General features: G+C 38.8%; 1 protein-coding gene across 1 annotated transcript in view; it reads right to left on the bottom strand.

Annotated features, from left to right (window-relative positions):
- Positions 1-4,305: 4,305 nt before the first annotated feature.
- LHFPL3 (LHFPL tetraspan subfamily member 3) overlaps positions 4,306-22,212 on the bottom strand; it is a 226,943-nt gene continuing 209,036 nt past the window's right edge. Inside the window, exon 3 of the mRNA XM_053668909.1 lies at positions 4,306-4,594. The gene's annotated coding sequence lies outside the window, so the exon portion shown is untranslated. The remainder of the gene's footprint in view (positions 4,595-22,212) is intronic.

The following is a 22,212-nucleotide window of genomic DNA, read 5'->3' on the forward strand; positions in this document are numbered from 1 at the left end:
TATGTTATGTTACATACCAAGAAACAGAGTTATGCAAAATTTAACAGCAATCTGAAGAACTGATTGAAAAGTTGGTTATTAATTTATAATGCTTTATGAGATGAATTCTGGTTTATCTGGCCTCTAGGAGGGCACCAGCAGTATATTTTGGGGGATACAAGAATCTGCACCATGTCGTGGGTAGTAAGGAGTCAGAAAAAACTAGAGGGGAGCAAGAAGCTGCCAGATGGGCAGTGTGATTTTTAGAATGTAATATAGGCTACTATCAGGGGTTAGGTCCCATTAGAGAGAGGTTGTATATATACCATAAGATTAGAGGGTAAACTTTAGATATCAGTATTGGAATAACAGAACAGTCAACTTGAGTGAGATGATCAGAGCCTTAGTGTCAACTGTGCAACAAGTTCATTATGTGTAACCTTGGCTAAGTCATTTAACATTTACCAGACTTGGCTTTCTCAGAACTTGCTACTTTTTCTGCAAATACCATAAGATGAAATTCAAAGAAGAATAGGAAATGGTTCTTGCCTTCAAGGAGCTCATCATTTGGTGAGAGAGATGATCAAAACATAAGTACCTTTAGCTCCAGAGAGAGTGCCACATGGTATTAGATGCTTGACCAGGTCGCACATCAGAATCACCTTGGGAGTTCCACCTTGCAACTGCCAAGGCAGTTGCTCTCTATGGAGCCTGAATTTGAAAATTCTTCCTAGGTGATTCTCAGGTAAACACCTGCTAAGGATTCTATTACAAGCTCTTTTGTCTCCAGAATTCCTGGAAGGCCCATGCAAGTGATATGGGGCCAGAAAAAAAGGGAAACTTAAATAAGAATATAGACTCAAGACCTTTTACCTCAACATCTTTGAACCTATAGTTCCTACATTGTTGGTACCCAAGACCTGACAGAGGGGAGTAGACATGCACCTGGGTCCAGCACTCAGAGATATAGGAGAGAAAGTATCTCAGGGGTGAAAGAGGTGGGAGTCTCTGCATACAATCCAGCTGGCATGACCATTAGTACAACAACAGGGCTTTCTGTATGGACTGAAGGCATGCCCTCTACAAACTAAAGCAGGGATCTGTAGGAACATGTGGAAGTCTGCACTGGGTTCATGGCACAAACTGAAAGGAAAGAAGACCCTTCCCTCACACCAGCCCCAGTCACTTTCTTCATGGTGGGCTGGTCTCTGGCAAGACAGCTTTCTTATGTTGTCTAAAATGATTCTAGAACTTTCCAAAAATAGTACTGGACACACTAGAGGACTGCTTTTGTCATACTTGTTTGTTGGTTTTGACCCTAAAGCTTGTTGAGATCCTCATTGATGCCATAGAAGGGCTGACACATCAGCTGTAGGAATGTCAGTACATTCAAATATAAAATGCCCACATCTCCTGATACAATGTGGGTATGTATAACCAAGGTGAATGAAAGCTCCATTAGCCCCTCCTGGACAAGGCTATACAACTCAGTGGCATCTCCTGAAAACAATCTGAGGGCCTAAAACATTGCACATATGTTACTTTGGATATAATTACTGAGAAAAGTTTTTTCATTGGTAAAGAAAATAGAGTCTTCTAACATGCATGGTCTCAATCACTAGAAATCACTTTGGAAATCCTGCTTTCACAAAAGTAAAAAACTGTGTCACCTAAAAACTTAGTTTTATATAAAGCTGAATCTATTTTTGTATACAAAATATACATAGAAAATACAGGTGGTCCCCAACTTAACAATGGTTTGCCTTAATTAATGATTCTTTGACTTTATGATTATGTGAAAGCAATATACATTTAGCAAAAACTGGCCAGGGTAAATTGTCATGTTCAGTAGGGTAGGTGCATTAAAGGCATTTTTGACTTAAGATATTTTCAACTTGTGGTAGGTTTATTGGCACATAACTCCATTGTAATTTGAGTAGCATCTGTATATAGTTGCCTGGGAAGAAGCTATGCAAATTAAACTAAGTTTGCCAAGAATTACAGGTCCTTGGAGAAGACTGGCACAAAGGAGTGTGAGGGGTGAGCCACAAGGACATTACTTGGAGAAGAGAAATCCTGATGGAAGGTCAAAAAGAATTTTTACTTTCATTTGAAAAGTTATAACATTTTCTCCTTCTGAGGTACATCATGCAATGAAGTTATTAAACAGAGAATTGCATTTAAGAGAAATATGTTTTCCCATGGTGCTTGGATAAAACAAAGATATAAATGGCACAGAGAGAAATTGGCTCAATCACATGTATTTCCTCAATATTTTTCATCTTAAAAATACTAATTAATTCTCATTAAATAATGTACACAACTAACTGCCTTGGCATCATCATTGGGGAAGAAAGACAAGGCTTCTGGAGTCATCAACTGATGAGTAGGAAAGAGCAGAACAAGGCTTTAGGTGCGTCCCTCTCCACATCTCTGTTTTAATAATACAATCAATCTTTGGATCTTACTTGAAAACCCATTATTTTTTCCTTCTTAACATTAAAAGGAAACCTTGGAAGGCCTTGTATAAATATTTATTATTCACAACTCACTTTCTAGACATGAATAAAATGATTTGACATGAGGTGTTAGGGCATTTGCATTTCCAGATGTGAAAGCTGAGGGTAGGTAATAACTGCAGGGAGAAGGTGGGTTCTGAGTCACAACACTGCTTAGAGCTTCCATCCCAATTCCAACCTCTCTTTAGCTCTTGTGGTGAATGGATGGCTGTGGGACTTAGCAGTGTACTATGCTTCTTGGCCCTATCACAATAGTCATCACTCATTAGTGGTTGCCCCAGAATGGGAGCCCAGAATATATGTTGACTGGTAATATAAAGACTACTAAAAGAAAATTTATTTTATTTTTTTATTGATTATGCCATTACATTTGTTCTATTCCCCCCTCCACCCTGCATGCCCCTCCCCCACCATTTCCCCCTTTAGTTCATGAACACGTGTCTCGAATTCTTTAGATTCTGTATTTCCCCTACTATTCTTACCCTCCCCCTATCTATTTTCTATCTACTGTCTATGCTACATATTTTCTGTACCTTCTCCCCCCTTCTCCTTCTCCCACTCCCCTGTTGCTAATCCTCCACGTGATCTTCATTTCTATGATTCACTCCTTATCCAGCTGTCCTCTTAATTTGCTTTTGTTTTAGGTGTGGTTGTTGATAACGGTCAGTTTGCTGTCCTTTCACTGTTCAACTTTTTTATCTTCTTTTTCTTAGGTAAGTCCCTTTAACATTTCATATAATAAGGGCTTGGTGATGATGAACTCCTTGAATTTAATCTTATCTGAGAAGCACTTTATCTGTCCTTCCATTCTAAATGAAAACTTTGCTGGATACAGCAATCTTGGTTGTAGGTCTTTGGTTTTCATGACTTGGAATACTTCTTTCCAGCCCCTTCTTGCCTGTAAGGTCTCTTTTGAGAAATCAGCTGACAGTCTGATGGGAACTCCTTTGTAGGTGACTGTCCCCTTATCTCTTGCTGCTTCTAGGATTCTCTCCTTCACTTGAATCTTGGCTAATGTAATGATGATGTGCCTCGGTGTGTTCCTTCTTGGGTCCAACTTCTTTGGGACTCTCTGAGCTTCCTGGATTTTTCTGGAAGTCTATTTCCTCTGCCAGAATGGGGAAGTTCTCTATTATTATTTGTTCGAATAAGGTTTCCACTTGTGAGTCTTCCCCTTCTGGTACCCCTATAATTCGAATATTGGAACGTTTAAAGATGTCCTGGAGGTTCCTAAGCCTCTCCTCATTTTTTTGAATTCTTGTTTCTTCATTCTTTTCTGTTTGGCCAATATTTGCTTTCTTCTGGTCCACTCCATTGATTTGAGTCCCAGACTCCTTTCCTTTACTATTGGTATCCTTTGCATTACCAGTCATTTCAATTAATTTAGCTTTCATATGTTTCTCTAATTTGTGACTAAAATCAACCAGTTCTGTGAGGATCCTGATAACCAGTGTTTTGAACTGTGCATCTGAAAGTTTGGCTATTTCTTGGTTGCTTAGATTTATTGGCTCTGGGGCTCTGAGTTGTTCTTGAGCCATTTTTGGTCTGTTTGTCCGGTAAGTAAGTAAGAGGGGCGAAGCCTTAGTTGTTTACCAGGGTGGGGCCACCAAGGTCGCTGGTTTGTGACACTTTATGTGCGGGCGGGGTCAGAGAGGGAGCAATGGCGGTCCTCTCCACTAGTCCAGTCCGTCAGTCCCACACTCATCCCAGCCTGTTTGTCCAAGCAGAATTGTGTGAGCCTGCTGCCCCTCCTCGTGCGGTCTCAATGCTTGCCTCTTCACTGCTTTATCTGCATGCAAATGCGCGACCTACTGCAGACAGCCAGCTGCGCCTCTTCCCTGTGTGCGCCAGTAGCTAGCCCACGATCTGTGCCTTCGGCTGCTTGTGTGCCACCAGCTCAGGGATCTTTTTGGTCAACCGGCTTCGCGGCTGGCTTACCCGTTTAGCCGAGCATTTCGTCCTTTTTTTCGGACTCCGTATTGTCAATTTTCTGTGTGGTCTGGTTGTGTTTATCGTTGTTAAAAATAGTTGTTCTTAGATTTGGTTGTGCACGGAAGCAAGGTGGGTCCACCTACGCCTCCATCTTGGCAGAAGTCCTAAAAAAAATTTTTTTTTAAAAAGGCTTCCACACCTGTACAGATTCAGTTTTTGTACATAAGCCACTTACTATCATATTTTGCGATGAATCGAGATGTAACATGAAACATATTCATGACTACACTTGCCCCAAAACTGATCCTTTGGAGTGATAGATCACATGGCAAGATTGTTGGGAAGTATATATGTATAGGTGGGAAGATAAAGCATGGTGCTACTTATGCAAGCTTGGGGAAACTTGAGAAATAAAAAGAGGAAAACTATTTTCCAACCAGATGAAGTCCATGCATTTGCTGCATGGGCTTCATTAAAGTGCAAAGCAACAAGTAATCTGATTTTAATTTAGGATTCTCCCAGTTTAAACATTCAGACAGCTTATATTTCCCTATTTCTTGTCTGTTCTCCCACTTCTCCCCTCACTTATTTTTCTTTCTCAAATCTACTGAATAAATCTATTTTGGGCAAGTTGGACCAATTTAACTAAAAGGTCAGTTGAGTCCCGATTCTTAAACAGCTTTTTAAAGCATGCTCAAGTAGCAGCATGTCATCTTATGCATTAGTCTCTTAAATGTGTTATTTAAAGCTTCGAACTTTATAACAGGAGGTAGACTTGAAATTATGTCCTCCTACAGGGTTTTAGTTTCTTTCAAAATATCTATGAACCATAACACTAAATAAGGTTTTCTCCATAGGACAACGCTATAAATTTTTAAATATATTTTTGGAATCTATTCTTTTACTGAAAGTTAAACTAATTTTAAATTTAACTTTTTAGAATAAATTCCTCTGATGAGGAATTAAAGATATATTTTGGAAATAATAGTTTATTTGCTTCATTTTGGAGAAAAGTTAAAACTAAATATTCTGAGTTTGCTGAAGTTAATGTTTGTTTTCCCATTCATGTTTTGTTTTGTTTTGTTTGTGCTATTACAGTTGTCCCACTTTTTCATCCCATTGCCCCTCTTCACCCAGCCTGTCCCCCACTTCCATAATCAGTCCCTTCACCGTTGTTCATGTCCATGGGCCTTTCATATATGTTTTTGATTAACCCCTTCACTTTCTTTCGGTCAAACCCCACCACCCCCTCCCCACTTACAGGTGCCAGTCTGTTCTATGATTCTATGTCTCTGGTTTTATTTTACTCATTAGTTTATTTTGTTCATTAGATTCCTCTTATAAGTGAGATCATGGTAATTTTCTTTCAACAACTGGTTTATTTCACTTAGCACAATACTCTCCAGTTCCATCTGAGCTATTGCAAGAAGGAGGATTTCTTTTCTTTCTTTCTTTCTTTCTTTCTTTCTTTCTTTCTTTCTTTCTTTCTTTCTTTCTTTCTTTCTTTCTTTCTTTCTTTCTTTCTTTCTTTCTTTCTTTCTCTCTCTCTCTCTCCTTCCTTCCCTCCCTCCTTCCTTCCTTCCCTCCCTCCTCCTCCCTCCCTTCCTTCCTTCCTTCCTTCCTTCCTTCCTTCCTTCCTTCCTTCCTTCCCTCCTTCCTTCCTTCCTTCCTTCTTTCTGCTGCATAGTATTCCATTGTCTAGATATACCACAGTTTTTTTATGCACTCATCTACTGATGGGCACTTAGGTTATTTCTGGCACTTGGCTATTGTAAATAGTGGCTCTATAAACATGTCAGTGCACAAATTCTTTTGAATTGGTGTTTTGGGATTCTTAGAGTATATGTCCAGCAGCAGATTCCTGGGTCAAATAATAGTTCCAAGTTTTAGTATTTTTAAGTATATTTTATTGATTATGCTATTACAGTTGTCCCATTTTTTTCTCCCCATTATTCCCCTCCATCCTGCACACATTCTTCCACCAGCATTCCCCCACCCCACTTAGTTCATGTCCATGAGTTGTACATATAAGTTCTCTGGCCTTTCCATTTCCTATAATACTATTAACTTCCCCCTGTCTATTTTGTACATACCATTCATGCCTCTTATTCCCTGAACCTTTTCTCCCATTCTCCCCACATCCTCTCTGCTGATAACCCTCCATGAGATCTCTACTTCTGTCATTCTGTTTCTGTTCTAATTGTTTGCTTAGTTTGTTTCTGGGTTTTTTTTAGGTTCAGTTGTTGATAGTTGTGAGTTTGTTGCCATTTTACTGTATGTCTTTTGATCACCTTTTTTTCTTAGATAAGTCCCTTTAACATTTCATGTAATAAGGGCTTGGTGATAATGAACTCCTTTAATTTGACCTTACCTGGGAAGCACTTTATCTGCCCTTCTATTTTAAATGATAGCTTTGCTGGATAGAGTAATCTTGGATGTAGGTCCTTGCCTTTTCATGACTTTGAATACTTCTTTCCAGCTCCTTCTTGCCTGCAAGTTTTTTTGTTTTTTTTTTTTTTGAGAAATCAGCTGATAGTCTTATGGAAACTCCTTTGTAGGTTACTGTCTCCTTCCCTCTTGCTGCTTTTAAGATTCTCTCTTTATTTTTAATCTTGGGTAACTTAATGATGATATGCCTTGGTGTGTTCCTCTTTGGGTCTAACTTCTTTGTGACTCTCTGGACTTCCTGGACTTCCTGGAAGTCTATTTCCCTTGCCAGATTGGGGAAGTTTTCCTTAATTATTTGTTCAAATAAGTTTTCAATTTCTTGCTCTTGTTCTCCTTCTGGCACCCCTATAATTTGGATATTGGAACATTTCAGGTTGTCCCAGAGATTCCTCAGCCTCTCTTCATTTTTTTTTTTTTTGGATTCTTGTTTCTTCATTCTGTCCCAGTTGGATGTTCATTTCTACCTTTCATTTCAAATTGTTGCTTTGAGTCCTGGTTTCCTTCCTGTCACTCTTGGTTCCCCGAATATTTTGCTTTATTTCATTTTGGACATCTTTCATTTATTTTTTCATTTTTCAACCAAGCCCAATCAGTACATCATGTGTTTCGGAGGCAACATTCTCTGCTAAACATCCATAGCAACTGGAAAATCTTGTGTTGAGTGTTATGCCAATAGTGAACAATTAGTCCTACCCTCCTGGTTTGGGGACTTTTGAAAGGGTTTGCAATTAAAAATCAGGAAACTGATAAAAACCTGGGAGACTTCCAGCCAAGATGAAGGTGTAGGTAGAAACCCTTCACTTCCCAGCACAAGCAAAAGGAGGATAAGAACCAATCTAAAATCAATAAACAACCAGAAGTGCCAGAAAATCAAACTGCCTGGATCTCTGACAACCAAGGAATTAAAGAAACAGTTGAACAGAACAATCAGACCGTTAAGGACCTGGGGCAAGGTGGTGGACCGAGAGGGTGGGGCCAACTGAGAGAAACTACAGTGAGGCTGCAGACCGTGCAGGCAGGGCTGGCTGAATGGGAAACTGAGACTCAGAGCTGACTGTGGACTATGGCAGTGGCTGCAATGGGAGAAACTCCCAGTCTCACATGAAAGTTTGTTGAAAAGTGGGCTAGTGCCCAGCAGATGAGCCACATTGTTCCCTCTCTGGCCCCTCCCCCACAGGCAGCACAGCAGCATAGCAAGGAGAGTTGCCCTGCTCTGGTGAATACCTAAGGCCCTGCCCTCTTACAACTTAACAGGTACATCGAGCAAATATGGCCCAAATGAAAGAACAGAGCAAAATTTCAGAAAGAGAGCTAAGAGATGAGGAGATAGCCAAACTAGCTGATGCAGAATTTAAAGCCCTGGTAACCAAAATGCTCACAGAATTGATTTAGTGTGTCTTAAAGCCACTATATTCTTGTTGATTTTTTCTCTGGAAGATCTGTCCATTGTTGACAATGGGGTGATAAAATCCCCTACAATGACTCCGTTGCTGTGAATCTATTTTTAAAAGTCCTTCAATATTTTCTTTATATATTTTGGTGCTCCTACTTTGGGTGCTTATATGTGTACTGGGGTTATAACCTCTTATTGTTCTGACCCCTTAAGTATTAGATCATGACCTTTTCTGTCTTTGTTATGGTCTTTGTTTTCAAGTTTATTTTCTATTTTCAGAAATATTTCTATGCCAGCTTCCCTTTGCCTCCATTTTCATGAAATATTTTTTCCATTGCTTCACTTTCAGCCTGTGTAATGTTTTTTTTGTTCTGATATGGCTCTCTTGTAGACAGTATATGTGAGTCATGTTTTCTTATCCATTCACTACCCTGTATCTTTTGATTGGAGCATTTAAACCATTTACATTTGAGGTTGTTATTGTTAGGTATTTATTCATTGCCATTTTTCCCTTTGTTCTTTTCTCAATCTTTTCTTCTTTTTACACAGTCTCTTGCAATGCTGGTTTGGTGGTAATGTACTTCTTTAGCCTTTTTTTTTTTTCTGGGAAGCTCTTTATTTTACCTTCCATTTTAAATGAGAGCCTTTGTTAGATATGGTAATCTTGGTTGCAGGTCCTTGATTTTCATTGCTTGAAATACTTCATGCCAATCCCTTCTGGTCTGTAGTGTTTTTGTTAAGAAATCAGCTGTGTCTTATCAGAGCTCCCTTGTAAGTAACTAATTATTTCTCTGTTGCTGCCTTTAAGATCCTCTCTTTGTCTTTAAACTTTGCCATTTTAGTTGTGATGTGTCTTGGTGTAGGTCTCTTTGGGTTCATCTTAATCGGGATTCTCTGTACTTCCAGAACCTGTGTGACTATCTCCTTCACTAACTTAGGGAAGTTTTCTGTCATTATTTCTTCAGACAGGCTTTCTATCCTTTGTTTCCTCTCCTGTCCTTTGTATTCCTATGCTGCAGATATTGTTGTTTCATGTTGTCCCAAAGCTCTCTTAGACTATCCTCATTCTTTTTAAGTCTTTTCTCATTTTATTGCTTTGACTGGGTGTTGTTTTTCACCTTGTCTTCCAAATTGCTGATTTGATCCTCTGCTTCACCTAGTCTGATTTTAATTCCTTCTGGTATATTCTTCATTTCAGATATTGCATTCTTCATTCCAAACTGGTTCTTATTAATAACTTCTATGTCCTTTTCATGCTGGTGTAGTTCTCATTAATTTCCTTGAACATCCTTATAACCGCTACTTTGAATTTTATGTCTGATAATTTGCTTGCCTCAATTTCACTTACCTCTTTTTCTGGGGATGCCTCCTTTTCTTTTGTTTGGAGGTTGTTTCTTTGTCTCCCAATTTTAGCTGTCTCTTTTTGTTTGTTTCTATGTATGAGATAGATCTGCTTTGAGTCCATGTATTGTGGGGTGGGCTTACATGGTAGGAGTCCTGTGGGACCCAGTGGTGCAGATTCCTTGACTTCCTGAGCTAGATGCTCTGAAAATGCCCTTTATGTAGGTTATGTGAGCTCTCCTGTTAGATTTGGGTCTTGAATGTTGTTGGCTTGTTCATTGATGTAGTCTCCCCTCCAGCTGGCTGACATAGAGGCTCAACCCTCACCACGTCTTATATGCCACTGGGTTCTACCTATGGATATGGCTCTGATGTAGTCTAAGGCTGGTGTAATCAAATGTCAGGTGCTGTCTGGATCTAGCCCTTGGAATCCTGTTTGAAGCTACAAGTCATCAACCGTTTGAGGCTGATTTCTCCAGGCTTGGCTGCAGCCAGGAGGTGCCCAGCTGCTCTGCCCCTCCTGGGGCAGAGATCTGGGTTTCATTATCTCCAGGTCTAGGGGGTCATCAGCAAGTAACCCAAGTCACTGTAGGATCCACCTCTACCTGCTGGCCTACTGTCAGTTTTAGACTAGTTGCAGACCCAACTGTTTCTGAGAGGGTTTCTACAGGATGGGGGTTGGGACTCCTGGATTTTCCCTGGTAGGTGCCTTTTAGACTTCAGAGAAGATGGTGGGTGTGTTCCCCTGCAAGCCACTAGTCTGAGTCTGTTTGAGAAATTTTCCCGGTACTTAGCAGGGTAGGCCTGCTGTAGGCTAATGGGTGGAGTGTTTAAAGCCCAAATTTTGGGTCTGCTGGAAACTGAGTGGGTGTTTCTATGGCTCTCCTGTGAGAGGGAAGTGCTAGTCTGTTTCCTGGGAAAGTGCTGCACCCTACAGCCTGTCTCTGAAACACTCCGAGTCCTCATATCTTGTCTCCTCTGCAACGGCTAAGATGCATGATGGGAGAAATGAAAGAAGAAAAAAAAACCCAGACAAAACAAGGTGAAACACAGAACTAAACACAAAAAAGAAACACAAAGATGCATGGTGGGGCAACCAAGAGTCCAGAGGGCAGGGGGGTAGGTATCCCACAGGGTAAGGTAACTGCTTTTCCCCCTGGGAGGGGCTTGCTCTTCTCAAGAAAGATGCTGCTGCAGAATCCAGGTATATCCCAGCACATAAAAGCCCAGGGCTGCTGCCCCACATTTCTCCTGTGTCTCCTGCTCCAGACTCTCCTCACGCCACTGTAGTCTGTGCCACCCTCCCTTCTCTTGGGCCCAAGGTGAGTGGTTGTGAATATCAAACCTGTGCCTTGGCCCCTTTAAGAATTAAGGAAGAAAAAGAAAAAAATAGTGGCTTTTTCTCCAGTGTGTCTCCTCTCTCCCCAGCAGAGACAAACCTCATGGCCTTTCACCACTGGGGGCCTCATGGTCTGCTGATGCTGGCATTGATGTTCTGTACTTAGGAGCCCAGTTTGTGGTCCCAACTTCTCTTCTTTACAGGGGAGGCTCCCACAGCTACACCACTGCCTTAGACAGCCTTCCGTGTAAATTGCTGGCTCCCGTAACAGTCTCACCCTTCTCCTGGTTGTGGTGTTTTTTCCCCCATCCTCAGTTAAAAGTCTCTTTTCCAGGTAGTCTTTGGTTTTTGGGGCTGTCTAGCCCTCTCTTTAGTTTTATTTCCAATTTGGTTATGGGAGGAGGTATGCAATATATCCTCCTACTCCATCACCATCTTCCCAAACCCCATGACTTAATGTTTTCAAATAAATCTGTCCCACATGGTTGAATACTAAGGTGATTTCAAAGACTTATTTTTACTTTACTAAGGTATAGTGGTCAACTCTAACTTTAACTCATTAATAGTATTTTCTACTGATATTTAAATTACTTACAAAATAACTCTAGATCAACAAAGGCCACACATTGTTATTTAATATCCCACTGTAATGGCTTAACTTGGCCAGTGTTTTAATAATGTTAAAAAGCCATGCCTATGCTTGGAGCCAGGGAGATGGGCATGGCTCTAACCATAATGTGATGTAGGCTGAGGGGCTTCCTGTGCCTGTGAGAGCAGCTCAGAGGATTGGAGGCAGCTTCTGAATCATGGAGTTACTCCTGACTGAACTAACTATGGCAGACAGAAAAGGGAGAAGAGTTGTCAAGGAGCATGTATAAAGGACACATGGACAAAGCCAAAGGGGGGTAGGATGAAGGGTGGGAGGCCAGGATGGCTGGGGGCAGGGAGTTGTGGAAGGAAAATGGAGACAACTGTACTTAAACAACAAAGAGAGAGAGAGAGAGAGAGAGAGAGAGAGAGAGAGAGAGAGAGAGGCAGAAAATACGGTGTGCTAGTAGGTGTAGCTGATTGTGGGAGGAGTTGGAAATGGGATTACAGAGGAGGTTCCAGGCTAGAATTTAAACAAAAAGGCAGGTTGCCATGTGGGATGGGGACTGCACAGGGATCTTGCAGGACCATGTGGGGAAAAAAGTGGGTGAAAGAACGCTTGCTAGCCAGCCATGAGGAGGTGCCATGTGGTTTTGGATTAAGAACTGGAGATTGTTGCAATACAGTTGACAGTGCTGGGAACCTTGGGGGACCTGCCCAGTCCGGCACTGGGAGGAACTGGGGGACGTGAGCTGCAGACTTCTTTTTTTCCTGGAAGGCCGTACTTCTGACCGGTATGCTCTGAGACTGGCCTCACAGGCCAAAGGGGGGAGGGCAGGACTGTGTATTTGTGGGTGTATCTTCGTTTCTTTTTTTTTTTTAATTTAATTTTATTTATTTTTTTTAATTTTTTTTTATTTTTAAATTTTTTTAAAATTTTATTTAGTTATTTTTCAAGTACAGTTTTTTGTCTATTTTTCCCATCCCAGCCTCCCCTGCCCCTTGCTCCCCACCTCCCTCCCATTTCCTCCCCCCCCCCTTAGTTCTCGTCCCTGTGTCCTTCCTATTTGTTCCTCCAAATCCCTCCCCCCTTTTTCCCCCTTAACTTCCCTTCCTTCTCCCCTCTGGTCACTATCCCCTTGTTCTCTATTTCAGTGTCTTTGTTTTTTGGGTTTTTTTTTTTCTGCTTACTTGTTTGTTTTGTTGTTTAGCTTCCTGTTAAAGGTGAGATCATATGGTATTTGTCTTTCAGCACCTGGCCTATTTCACTCAGCATAATGCTTTCCAGTTCCATCCATGTTGTTGCAAAGGGTAGTAGCTCCTTCTTTCTCTCTGCAGCATAGAATTCCATTGTGTATATGTACCACAATTTTTGGATCCATTCATTTACTGATGGGCACCTAGGTTGCTTTTAGTTCTTGGCTATTGTAAATTGTGCTGCTATGAACATTGTGGTGCATAGGTTCTTTGATATTGATGTTTTAGGATTCTTAGGATATAATCCTAGCAGTGGAATTGCTGGGTCAAAAGGCAGGTCGATTTTTATTTTTCTGAGAAAAATCCATACTGTTTTCCATAATGGTTGTACCAGTCTGCACTCCCACCAACAGTGAACTAAGGACCCCGTTTCCCCACAACCCCTCCAACATTTGTTGTTTGTTGCTTTGTTTATGATAGCCATCCTGACTGGTGTAAAGTGGTATCTCATTGTGGTTTTAATTTGCATCTCTCTGATAGCTAATGATATTGAGCATCTCTTCATGTGTCTCTGAATGTTCTGTATGTCCTCCTTGGAGAAGTGTTTGCTCAAGTCCTTTTCCCATTTTCTAATTGGGTTGGGTGTCTTCTTAGAGTGGAGTCGTGTAAGTTCTTTGTATATTTTAGAGATTAAACCTTTGTCTGAGGTATCATTGGCAAATATGTTTTCCCATACAGTTGGTTGTCTTGCTAATTTAATACTGTTTTCTTTAGCCATGCAGAAGCTTTTTATTTTGATGAGATCCCATTTGTTTATTCTTTCCTTTACATTCCTTGCTCTAGGGGACATATCAGTAAAGAAGTTGCTGCGTGAAATATCTGAGATTTTCTTGCCAATGTTCTCCTCTAGGACTTTAATGGTGTTATGACTTACATTTAAGTCTTTTATCCACCTTGAATTTATTTTGGTGTATGGTGTAAGTCTGTGCTCAAGTTTCATTTTTTTTGCATGTAGCTGTCCAGTTCTCCCAACACCATTTGTTGAAGAGGCTATCTTTACTCCATTTTATGTTACTGCCCCCTTTGTCGAATATTAATTGACTGTAGAGAGTTGGGTTGATTTCTGGGCTCTCTGTTCTGTTCCATTGGTCTATGTGCCTGTTTTTATGCCAGTACCAGGCTGTTTTGATTACAGTGGCCTTGTAATACAGTTTGATATCAGGTATTGTGATCCCCCCTACTTTGTTCTTCTTTCTCAAAAGAGCAGCTGCTATTCGAGCTCGTTTATGGTTCCATATAAATTTTCGAAGTGTTTGTTCTATGTCTGTGAAATATGCCATTGGTACTTTAATAGGTATTGCATTGAATCTGTATATTGCTTTGGGTAGTATGGACATTTTGATAATGTTAATTCTTCCAATCCATGAACAAGGTATATGTTTCCATTTGTTTGTGTCTTCCTTGATTTCGTTCTTCAGGGCTGTGTAGTTTTCTGCATACAGGTTTTTTACCTCCTTGGTTAGGTTTATTCCCAGATATTTTATTTTTCTTTTTGCTATATCAAATGGGATTTTTCTCTTTATTTCTGCTTCTGCTGATTCACTGTTGGTATACAAAAATGCCTTTGATTTCTGGATATTGACTTTATAACCAGCTGTTTTGCCAAACTCATCAATTAGTTTGAGGAGTTTTTGGGTAGAGTCTATAGGATTTTCCATGTACACTATCATGTCATCTGCAAACAGTGACAGTTTTGTTTCCTCCTTTCCTATTTGGATGCCTTTTATTTCCTTTTCTTGCCTGATCGCTGTGGCTAAAACTTCCAATACTATATTGAATAGAAGTGGTGAAAGTGGACAACCTTGTCTTGTTCCTGATCTTAGTGGAAAAGCTTTTAGTTTTTTCCCGTTGAGTATGATATTGGCTGTAGGTCTCTCATATATGGCCTTTATTATTTTGAGAAATGCTCCTTGTATTCCCACTTTGCTGAGTGTTTTTATCATAAATGGGTGTTGTACCTTATCGAAAGCTTTTTCTGCATCTATTGATATGATCATGTGATTTTTGTCTTTGCTTTTGTTTATATGATGTATTACATTTACTGATTTGCGAATATTGAACCATCCTTGCATTTCTGGGATGAATCCTACTTGATCATGGTGTATGATCTTTTTGATATGTTGTTGGTGTATCTTCATTTCTAAAGGGAGTGAGATTTAACGACTGAATTGCACCATTATCCTAAACCTGTATAACTTTTAATTAAATAATTCATTTCCTTTTTACCAAACTCTGGCACTGAGAGCCACAGTTTCTAACGTGATGGCAGTAGACATAAAGAACCTAGGGTAACAAAGGACCCTCTGGGGGGGTTGTTTCTGTAACATTATCGCGGACTTTCTTTAGCTTATATTTCATTATTACTAGTAGAGAGTTATTGCTAATGGGTGCAGTGAGCATGGGTAGTTCACAGCCAACATAGGAGCCTGTACTCCAGCACTGAAAGGAAGGTGACCCTCTCCTTCCCAGTCTTCTCACCTTCATGGAAATCAAGGCACATTTATTTTCTTACACAGAGAAAAGGTGGGCATTTGGCATGGTCCTCCTAGGTTTCAGAACCAGAAAGCCCAGTAAGGTTTTGTTATTTCAAGACCAATCTTCCAGTCCTTAGCTTCTTCCTACTACTTTCTGAAGCAGAATGGTTACACACTCACATCCAATTGCTGCAGTCATAAGGCATTATCAACAAGATACCCTACAGAAAGGCATTTGGAGAACACATTACTCCATGTCCAATTTTGTCTGTTTAATTTTTTTTCATATAAAACAATTTTATATAGATGATCAGATTCTGTGAGGCATTTAGATGAGTTCATTATTATTCAAATATCTTTGTATCTTTTGCAATAACCAGGTTTATATCTTATACAACATAGGTTCTCAATAAATATATGTTGAATTTAATTAAATAGAATTGAATGTGTTAGTCTCTACTACTGGCTGTTTTACCTTTCTTAGTGGTATTTTATAATGCAGGAGAAGACTTTCCAAAACTGGTACCACTATATCAAGAATCACTGAATATTGGCTATGACAAGCAAAGCTCTGATCCTAACTTAGGTCTCTGAATATCAGTAAAACTAGATGAAATAAAGCTCATAACATAGGGGCTATGACATAGGTTTTAAGTGGGAAAAATGTGGTTATAAATCCTGATTCTTTCAGGTGTGTAACTTTGCATGGGTTACTTAATATCTCTAGTCACACTGTAGGATTGTTGAATGGATCAAATGAGATATTTCAAAGTTCTAGCAGAGTAACTCGGTTGGTTAGAGTGTTATCCCAATATGCCAAGGTAGTGGTTTTGATCCCTGGTCAGGGCACATATGAGAATTAACCCATGAATAAATAAATAAATGTAATAGCAAATTGACATTTCTCTCCCTCTCCTCCTCTGTCTCTCTTCCTTCCTCTCTTTCTCTAAAAATCAATAAAAGATTAAAAAAGAGATATTGCATGCCAAATGTTTAGCACAATGCCTGGCATATAATAAGCAATAAATTCTAGCTATGGTTATTGTTATTGGGAATTGTCCATGGTAGAAAAATCAGTCATTGAAAGTCTTTTTGCCTAATACTCAATCACTAAATCTTTGATTAAATGCTGATTTGAATATTTCTGCTTAGCTAGATGATTTCTTAATTTACATTTATTGAGTTTTGTATATATGATGCTATATTTGAAGGAGATAAAACATATCCCAAGGATATGCCAATCAGATTGTTGGTTTGCAATTCACTTAGTTGCTTTGCAAGATGAGAAACTAGATGGCAAATAAACTTTTAAAATCTTATAGAATGCATAACAAAAATAAATATTTAATAAAATATTATAATCCCTTTCCTATATGAAGATAACAATGTCAAGTCAACTGACATTGGTAAGAGTGTCTCCAAAACAAAACCAAAAAACATTGCCACCAAAAATATTGAGGTATCTATCTAAATGAAAGAGACAAGGATGACCCATTATAAGGTTGTTGGACAACATAAAATATGGCGCTAAAAATCAGAGGTTCTTTACTGGTGAATTGTCATCAACCAGCAGTATTAACATTATGAGTAATCCTCAGTATCATATGAAAAAGACTTTGGGACAAAGATAACATGAGTAAACACTGGGACAGAGTATACATCAGATTGAATCCACAACTCATGATAATTCACATTCACATGGTCCATATCTAAGCCTCTAGTCTAGCCAGACACTAGTTATTGGGAAAGGAAGATTCCTCAGGCTTGGATTCATTAAGTTCCAGTGTTTACTTCTCAGCATGAAATGTCAATAACAGCTGGAATGTTAGTATGGCAACAGAGAGGACCTATTTATTTGTAGGGTGTGAAATGATCTTAATATTTTGTGGTTTTAATTTGCAAATTGCCTTAAGGCTCATGAGACACATGTGATGCAGTGATCTGAAAGGCACAGAAAAAGAAAAGTTAAACTGAGAAGAGAAGTGGGAACAAGGAGAAGTTAAATCACTTGCATTTTAGATTCATATTGCTAATTTCACTGAACATAGAGGCAGTTTCATATCCAATCAGAATTACAATTTTTCTGGAAGGTACTCAAAAATTAGGGAAGTAGCAAGTGGTCTCAAGTAATTTCTTCCCCCCACTCTAAGCCAATAAAGGAGAACATCACTGTACCTAGAATGAGGATGTTGTGTCCTTTATAATTTATTATCAAAATAGAAAGGTGGAAAAGCAGCAGAAGAGAATATATTTTTGTGTCTTACAGCACAGTGTTTGTTGACTCTCTTCTGCCCCAAGTTGTTAATCTGAAGGCCAAACTCTGGCTTCAATTCAGGAGGTGTTAACTCCAAGAATGTGAAATGTTGCTTTTTTTGGCAAGGATATTGCCAAAACATCTATAAAAGAAGACCTGGGTTCTCATTTTAGATTCAGGATAGAAATAGCATGGTAGAAAGCTGCACACCAGACTGAAAATATGGCACCTTACAATAATGAAATCTAATATGTAAATAATCATAGTCATAGTAGAGATTAACATTTAATGAGGTAGCAGTCTAGGCACTTTATGAATATTAATCTTCCCAATCTTCAAAATAGCACATAAAACATGCAATACTCACAGCCTTGTTTAATGAGGGGAGACCAGAGCTAGAAAGCATGCCCAGGCCACACAGCTAATAGAAAGTAGAACCAGGATCTGAAACCATAGGTTTAATTTCTATTTTGTATTTTCAGATCATAAAAATTCAAATTAAAGAAAGGAAAATTAAGAGGTAGCAATTTTCTTCCCTGGTTTCATTAGATTACATTTGACAAGCTTAAAATTCTATTACACTTAAAAATATTTTGATTCTATTTTAACAGGGATTGTGTTGAATCTATAAATTGCTTTGGTTAGTATGGACATTTTGATGATGTTAATTCTTCCAATCCATGAACACAGTATATGCTTCCATTTATTTGTATCTTCCTTACTTTTTTTCTTGAGTGTTGTGTAGTTTGCTGAGTACAGGTCTTTTATTTCCTTGGTTTGGTTTATTCCTAGGTATTTTATTTTTCCTGTTGCTAGAGCAAATGGGATTTTTTCCTGATTTCTGCTTCAAAAATTTCATTGTTGGTATACAAAAATGCCTTTGATTTCTGGATATTGAGTTTGTATCCCACTGTTTTGCCAAATTCATTTATTAGGTCAAGCAGTTTTTGGTGGAGTCTATAGGATTTTCTATGTCCACTGTCATGTCATCTGCAAACAATGACAGTTTTGCTTTCTCCTTTCCAATTTGGATGTTTTTTATTTCCTTTTCTTGTTTGATTGCTGTGGCTAGGACTTACAATACCATGTTAAAGAGAAGTTGTGAAAGTGGAAAACCTCATCTTGTTCCTGATCCTAGTGGGAAAGCTTTTAGTTTTTGCCTGTCTAGTATGATGTTGGCTGTAGGTTACTCATATATGGCCTTTATTATGTTGAGGAATGATACCTCTACTCCCACTCTGCTGAGTGTTTTTTATTATAAATAGGTGTTGTACCTTATCAAATGCATTTTCAGCATATATTGATATGATCATGTGATTTTTGTCTTTCCTTTTGTTTATGTGGTGTATTATGTATGTTGATTTGTGAGTATTGTGCCATCCTTGCACCCCTGGGATGAATTGTACTTGATCAGGGTGTATGATCTTTTTAATATATCACTGGACACAGTTTGGAAATATTTTGTTGAGGATTTTAGTGTCTATGTTCATCAGCATTATTGGCCTGAAGTTTCCTTTTTTGTTGTGTATTTACCTGGTTTTGGCATTAGAATGATGCTGGCCTCATAAAAAGAGCTTGGAAGTCTTACCTCTTCTTGGGTTTTTGAGAAGAATCTGAGAAGGATAGGGGTTAGCTCTTCCTTAAATGTTTTCTAAAATTCTTTTGTGAAACTGTCTGGTCCAGGGATTTTATGTGCTGGGAGATTGTTTGATTACTGCTTCAATTTCACCAGCTGTTATCAGTCTGTTTGGGCTTTCTGCTTCTTCTTCATTCAGTTTTGGAAGATTATATTTTTCTAGAAAATTGTCCATTACAGCCAGGTTTTCAAAGTTCTTGGCATATAGGTGTTCATAGTACTTTCTTACAAGCTTTTGTACTTCTGTGGTATCAGTTGTATTTCTCCTCTTTCACTTATGATTTTGTTTATTTGAGTTCTCTTTTTTTTTCTTGATGATCCTGCTTAAAGGCTTGTCAATTTTGTTTATCTTTTCAGAGAACCAGCTCCGGGATTTATTGATCCTTTGACTTGTTCTTTTAGTCTCTATGTCTATTACTTCTGCTCTGATCTTACTTCTGATATTTCCTTCCTCTATTCACTCTGGGCTTTGTTTGTTGTTGTTTCTCCAGAATGGCCAGCATAAACAAATCAACAAACAGGTACTGACGAGGCTGTGGAGAAAAGGGAAGCCTACCTAGTTCACTGTTGCTGGGAATGCAGACTGGTACAGCACTGTGGAAAACAGTATGGAATTTCATCAGAAAACTAAAAATGAATTTGCCTTTTGACCTGGCAATGCCACTTCTGGGATTATATCTTAAGAATCCTGAAACACCAATTTAAAATAACCTACGCATCCCAATATTCAGAACAGCACAATTTACAATAGCCAAGTTCTGGAAGCAAAAGAAGTGTCCATCAGCAAACAAGTGGATCAAAAAATTATGTATGGTACATTTACACAATGAAATTCTACACAGCTGAGAAAAAGAAGGAGCTTCTACCCTTTGTGATAGCATGGATGGAACTGGAGAGCATTATACTAAATGAAATAAGCCAGGTGGTGAGGGACAAATGCCATATGATCTTACCTTTAACTGGAACATAATCAACAACAAAAAAAGCAAACAAAATATAACCAGAGTCATTGAAATTAAGAACAATCTAACAATAGCCAGAGGGCAGGGGCAGGGGAAAGTGGGGAGAAGGGTTTTCAGGAACTACTATGAAGGACACATGGACAAAACCAAGGGGTGGGTGGAAGCAATAGAGGGAGGTAGGTTTGGAGGGGGAAGGGTGGGGAGAAAATACAGACAACTTTGATTGAAGAACTATAAAATAATTTTAAAGAAATCCCACAATGAAATAACAATCTCACACCTGTGCTAATGGCTATCATCAATAAATCAACAAACAAGTGTTGGCAAGGATGTGTGGATTAAAGAAAGCTCATGCACTGTCTGTGGGGATGTGGATTGTTGTGGCCACTATGAAAAATAGTATGGAATTTCCTCAAAAAGTAAAAAATGTAACTGCCTTTTGAGCCAACAATTCCACTTCTGGGAACATATGTGTAGCAACCTGAAACACACATTCAAAAGAACAATAGCACCCCTATGTTCATTGCAGCATTATTTCCACCAGCCAAGATTTAGAAGCAGCCCAAGTGCCCATAAGTAAGTAGATAAAAGTGCTGCTGTACATTTATACATGGGAATACTATTTGGTCATTAAAAAAAAAAGCCATACCCTTGCAGGAGCATGGATGGAATCCATTATGCTAAATGAAGTAAGCCAGTCAGAGAAAGGCAAATACTACATAATTTCACTTATATGTGGAATCTAATGAACAAAATAAACAAACAAATAAAAAAAACAAACTCATAGACACAGGCAACACAGTGACAGCTCTCAGAGGTGAGGGTAGTTGGGGATCTGGGTGAAAAGGATTAAGCAAAAAAATAAAAACAGATACAGACAACAGTATGGTGATTACCAGAGGGAAAGGTAGGTGGTGGGAAAGTAGAGGAGAGTAAAGTGAGATAAGTGAATAAATAGTGATGGAAGGAGACTTGACTTTGGGTGGTAAACACATAATACAATACATAAATAATGTATTATAGAGCTGTGAATTGGAACCTATCTAACTTTTTAACCAATGTTACCCCAAAATTCAATAAAATTTTTTAAAAAATAAAAATAAAACAAAGCAATCATAAAAGGCATGTACTATTATTGTCTGCAGTTTACAAATAAGAAAACTGAGACTTCTGTGGAGGTTAGACCAAAGTGACAGGGTATTGTTCAGTTAGAGCTGGATTTCCAACCCACTATGTGAAACTGCTAGAAAGGATATTAATAGCAAGCAATACAGACTGTATGGGGAAAGATCCAGACAGGAAATATATCATGGGACTCATCATGCCGTGCATAGTTTTGCCTTAGCTAATTAGAGGAAGGATGTGTTTGTTAAACATTTGAAAGTGCCAGTCAAAAGACCAACTAGGGAGACTAGTCTTTGATGTTTAGCTCAATTCCAAGAAGTTGACAGTAAGGATAGTTGATGCAGCAAATGAAGAAAAGGGAAAGGCAAAAAAGAAATAGAATCATCTTTGCTCAATCTTCCCATTCCCAAGGATGAAGTTAATTATAGAGGAAAAATAGAAACATTAAAAATGTAAAAATATTTTACTTATAAAATGTACACATATATAAATATTACAACATAGTTTAATTTCAGGTAATATATGCTCTTTCTAAGAAATGGCCAATAACTGAATTTGTTCCTTTTCAGTCTCCAACCCTGATTTAGACCTTTCCTGCTTAACTCAAAAGGGATAGTGAGTCCCAAAGATAATTTTTCTGAGGGAAGAGATGCCTTCACACTCCTACTCCAAACCTAGGAAACTTAAATCTTCCTCACAGGACCCTCAGTTAGGTTAAAAGATTTCAAACACCCTAACCACGAACCGGGAGATACTCTGGTCACCTTTAAAATCCAGTGAGCTCTAATCAATTAGGAGGAAATTGCTACAGAAATCAAAAAGCAAAACCATTCTTGGCTCTGTTTACTTAATGTTGTACATGTTGTACAAGCTGGTGATATACTCATGTCTTTCTAGGATTTAACCTTCCTCATCTTGATGAATTTGTTCATGTTTTGCTCATTTGGTTGCTGCATGATACCTCT

The sequence above is a fragment of the Artibeus jamaicensis genome, unplaced genomic scaffold (assembly GCF_021234435.1).
Source record: "Artibeus jamaicensis isolate MK-2021 breed Jamaican fruit bat unplaced genomic scaffold, CSHL_Jam_final contig_518, whole genome shotgun sequence".
Taxonomy (NCBI): domain Eukaryota; kingdom Metazoa; phylum Chordata; class Mammalia; order Chiroptera; family Phyllostomidae; genus Artibeus; species Artibeus jamaicensis.